The sequence below is a fragment of the Neophocaena asiaeorientalis genome, unplaced genomic scaffold, assembly GCF_003031525.2.
Source record: "Neophocaena asiaeorientalis asiaeorientalis breed wild unplaced genomic scaffold, Neophocaena_asiaeorientalis_V1.1 scaffold629, whole genome shotgun sequence".
NCBI classification, from domain to species: Eukaryota; Metazoa; Chordata; class Mammalia; order Artiodactyla; family Phocoenidae; genus Neophocaena; species Neophocaena asiaeorientalis.
The window spans coordinates 4,396,653-4,401,936 of NW_020175468.1; positions in this window are offsets into that span (position 1 = coordinate 4,396,653).

The window sequence follows — 5,284 nt, forward strand, 5'->3', positions numbered from 1 at the left end:
CCAGGACTCCACACTCTCACTGCTGAGGGCCCAGGTTCGGTCCCTGGCCGGGGAACTAAGATCCCACAAGCTGCGTTGCTCGGACAAAACAAACAAACAAAAAACAAACTGCAGCCTCCCTCCATTCCCCTGCATCCCAATCCCTCAGCCCCCTTCCTTAATGTATTTTTCTTCACGGCATTTACCATCATCAAACAGACTATGTTTTACTTCTTTTGCTTGTTTATTGTCTACCTCCAGAATGTGAGCTCATGAGGTCAGGAATTTGTGTCTGTTCTGTTTACTGCCATATGTCCAGTGCCTAGAACAATGCCCAACATATAGTAAGCGCTCAAACATTTTTTTTGTCAGGTGGATGAGTGAGGATCAGCCTTTAGAGTTGACACTTGTATCTACTGTACGTTGTGTGCTATACCCTGCGTTAACTGCTCCCTATGTTGGGTTCTTTTTATTTTATTTTATTTTATTTATTTATTTATTTATGGCTGCATTGGGTTTTCGTTGCTGTGCACGGGCTTTCTCTAGTTGCGGCAAGTGGGGGCTACTCTTCGTTGTGGTGCACGAGCTTCTTATTGTGGTGGCTTCTCCTATTGAGCATGGGCTCTGGGCACACGGGCTTCGGTAGTTGTGGCTCACTGGCTTCAGTAGTTGTGGCTTGCAGGCTCTAGAGCGCAGGCTCAGTAGTTGTGGCTCACGGGCTTAGTTGTTCCACAGCACATGGGATCTTCCCGGACCAGGGCTCGAACCTGTGTCCCCTGCATTGGCAGGTGGACTCTTAACCACTGCGCCACCAGGGAGGCCCTGTACGTTGGGTTCTGATCACACCCTTCCATCTCTCCTGCCCCTACTGGGGTCCAGGCAATGAACCCCTCCTCCCTGGAGTCTGTTCTGGCTCAATCCCAGCCCCCAGGCTGGTTCCTTCCCCTCCATTGCCCCTTTGATGCCCATGTCACTCCCCTGCTTAAAATCCTCCAATGATTCCAGGATTCCACCTCATAACCTCCACTCCAGGGTTTTTCATACTGCGTGTCACAACTGGTTAGTGGACTGTGAAATCAACAAGCATTTTTCAATAGCCTAGACTAGATCAGAGTCTGTGCACATAGTATAGACATAGTATAGACTAAGGTATAGGTGAAGTATGATTTCAAGAAACTTTTGGGGACTTCCCTGGTGGCGCAGTAGTTGAGAATCTGCCTGCCAATGCAGGGGACATGGATTTGATCCCCGGTCCGGGAAGATCCCACATGCTGCGGGGCAACTGAGCCCTTGCACCACAACTACTGAGCCTGTGCACCTAGAGCCCGTGCTCCGCAACAAGAGAAGCCACCGCAATGAGAAGCCCACGCACCGCACCGAAGAGTAACCCCCATTTGCCACAACTAAAGAAAGCCCTCTCAAGGAAGACCCAACGCAGCCAAAATACAAATAAAATTTTTTAAAAAAAGAAACTTTTGTTTCAGTGTCATATGCCCTGGAATCATGATGTAAATGTATTTCTTACTGTGGGTCAAAACATTTTGCCAAACCCTGCACTACACAGACCTGCCTCTCCTAAATCCCATGTACAGACTGGATGGATGATGTTAATATCAGCTTAGATTTCTCTCTTTGCTGGGACCCATGGCAAGTGATTTTATCTGCTTTGGTCTTGGACTCCCGGCCACACCCCAAGCACTGTTAATGATTCCCAGTTGACAGATGGTGAGACTGAGGCTCATACTGGAGAAAGCCCATGCCTGAGGTCACCAGGCTGGGACGGAGGAGAGCAGGGCCTGAGTCCCAGCCAACCTCCCTCCCTGAGCCTGCTCACTCGCCCGCTGGCCCTGCCCCTCCTAGTCTGCTCCCCACCTACACAAAGAACTCAGCTGTGCCAGCTCATCCCCAGAGCCTCCAGGTGCAAGCTGACTCAGAGATCCTTCAACATCCCAGCCAGCAGTACTGGTTGAACCCCCATTTTGCAGGCTAGAAAACCGAGGCCAGAAGGCATTTCCAAGAATCCACCATTCTATCACTCTTCTCCAAACTCCCCTCTTTGAGAGGCAAGAGAGAGAAATGGCTAAGGACGCATCTTTGACTGTCTGGGTTCAAATCTCATGCTTCAAAACTTTGTAGCTGTGTGATCCGAGGCAAGCTCGCTGAACCTGTTTCCTTTACTGCAAAATAGGAATAATAATAGTAACTATCCATAAAGCCATGCTCAAGACTTAAATAAGTTGAGATAAGTGTAAAGTTCTTAGATCAGCGGCCACACCCCTTGGTTGGGAATCTTCCCAACATCTCTACGTAATTAGACTACTATTTGCCCCCGAAGTTTGTCGCAGAGAAAGGGAGGCCCTTGCCTGAGTTCGCACAGCCAGGAAGCAGGAGAGTCAGAATTTAGATGCAGATCTGCCTGGGCTTTTAACCACCTAGTCACAATAGTCCTTCGGGATGTTAGTATCAGCAGCAACGACATTTTCCGAATTAAGGAACAGGAGACTCAGAGAGGGTAAAGACGTGCCCAAGTCACACAGCCTGTAAATGGCAGAGGCAGGTTTCAAAGCCAGGCTTGTGTGTGTCCAGTACAGGCTGACTTTTGTCCCATGAGCCCCTCCATAAAGCTCTGGTGGGGCAGGAGGAGAAAGCAAGTTGAGAGCTGCCCCTGTCTCCAGCTCAGTCTGGGGGTCTTGTATCCCTGATTCCAGCCCCTGACCAGCCTAGGGTGACTGCTTCCCTAAAGGCTCTAGGGTGGGGGTACTGGGGTGGCACAGATGATGGCAGAGGGTGCAGCCTCCCCCTGCACTGGCCTCTGATTGGGGCCCTGCAATCCCCCAGGATTTGGTGCTTGGAAGGCTGACGTTGTGTTGCTATGGCAATGGGTTTGGGGCGGTTGCCATAGCAGCAGAACTAGCCTGGGTTTAAAAATATCTAGGAGGAGGTTTGTGTTTGTGTGTGAGTGTGAGTGCGTGACCGACCGTGCTGTTGTGTGTGTCCAAATGGGAGGGCTTGGGGTGTGTGTGTGGAACTGGGGCTGCAGGCATGACTTGAGGGTGGGGGCTGAGCAGCACCCTGACTCTATGTGTGCTGTGTGTGTTGCTGAGTGGCCTGCGAGGTCCCCTGCATTTTGTGCATTAGTCTACGTGGGCCATGTATCTAAATGTGTGTGATTCCGCAATTAGTGTGGAAGACACAATTGAGTCTGTTTGTCAGTCTATATATCACGTCACTACCATGTATGCCTTATGTAACATAGGTTGTGTATGTCTTGTAGCTTTGATCCTGTACGTGTAAATTCTCATCATGTGTGTGGCCAAGTGTGGATTTGTTTTGGCTCTGAATAGGTGCACCTGGGACGTACTCAGATATTAGATTATGTATCTATTTGTGCATAAGAACCTGTGGCGTGGCTTTGTGGATGTGCATTATGCATTATGGGTGTGTGTGTATGTGTGTGTATGCCTATTCCCTGTGAGTCTTCTTCATACGTTAGAGTGTGCCTGTGTAAAATTGTTGAGTGTGCACCTGTGTGTCTGCAGGGGGACCTGTGTGATTCTGTGTGTTTTGGGGGGAATTTCACACCTTACTCCACGGATGTTGGGATATATATACCTGTGTGGTGTGACTACATGTGACTCGAAGGTCTAAGGTGTGGATCTCTGCCTGACCCCAGTATCTCCCTGCATCCCTCTGCCTCTTCTCTGTCTCCATGGCAACCAGCTCCTCAGCTCCCTCCAAGAAGATGGAGGGGGAGGATCCAGACTACAGTGGACCACAACCCCCTCCCGTCCCCTTTGACTCTGGGGACAATGGGGGGGAGGGGACAGATGGGCGGCCACCCCATCCACCCCAGGCCATCTGCTACCCTCCCCATCCTGGGGACCTGAGAGCGTGGCAAGGGAGGGACGGGAGTGGGGTGGAGCAGAGGGAGGGGCCCCCCAGCTGCCACACTTACCCCCATCCAGGCCCCCTCTGAGCCTAATCTTGCCTCTGGCTGACCTAGGAAGGAAAAAGAATCCTTGGAGACCAGAAATCCAGGGAGAAGAAAATCCATGTATCAGACAAAATTAAATATTAGCAATGATCCATTCTAAGGAGGGCGCCCCTACTTCCAGTGACTTTGGGCTCTGAAATTAAGCTTGGCCTATGTTTGAATCCCAGTTTTCTCTCTGTCTACCTATACACCCTTGGACAAGCTACACTCCACATTCCTGGGCCTCCATCTGTCATATGAAAATCAGGTTTTCTTGATGACGTGAATAGTAATACTTACTCTTTAAGGGCCAAGACTGTTTAGTCCCCTGTTGTATCCCAGTGTTTGGGACAGTGCCTGGCACTTTGTAGGTTCATAAGTGCCATTGATCGAATTGAGTGCCAGTTGGGTGCTAGGCTCAAGCACTACATTTTGTAAGTCAGGTGTTCATTGAACTCAATCCCCTAAGCCCTTGCAGTAACTCTGTCGATTCTTCAAGGGATAGATGAAAGATTTGAGGAGCAATTTCCCAGCTGTCGGGGATGCGAGATATGTGAAGTGGGATTTCTTTTAGCAACCAAGTGATGTCAAGTGGCTGAGGCTCAGTTTCCTCATCTGTAAAACGGGGGTAACAGGAGTACCTCACAGAATTGGTTGCTCTAGGAATTAAATGTGATAATGTTTGTGACGTGCTTACTTAGAACCTGACCTGGCACATGGTAAGTACTTGTTCAATAAGCGCTCATTACAGGCGAGGGGTGGGGAAACTGTGGAGGAGCCCAGGGTCCTTATTGCAGCCTGGGAGAGCCTGGTCCCTCGCGTAGCTGCGGGGAGGGGCGTAGTCAATTCTGGGGGCGTGGTCCAGGATTCAAGGACAGGCCAATGGGGCGTCGAAGGGCGTGGCCCTGACCTGCATGGGCGTGACCTTGCGCGGGTGGGAGGGGCCAGGCCGCTGTGGGAGCCTCCGGGAAGAAGATGCTCGGGCCAGCAGCCACCGCCAGCCCAGCCACCGCTGCCGCCCGCGCTCGCCACCCCCCGGGTCCCCACTAGCGGCCGCCTCCGCCTCCCATCTCCGGCCCCGTTCCTCCGGCCCCCCGCCCCGGGCAGGGTCTGGGGGGCTAGGCCCTCTGCCCCGGGGAGCAAAGAAGGGGGTCCCGTCCCCCACAGTGGCGCGGCCAGTCCCCCGGCCTCCGTAATCTTGAGAGAGACCCCACCCCTCAGTTCTCTCTGGGCCCTATCCGAGACCCCTTTTACCTTCCCGTCCCGCTCACATCCGCTCTCCAGGCTCTGTCAGCCCCCCAGAAGCAGCTCCCTCCCTCCTCCCCTCTCCGG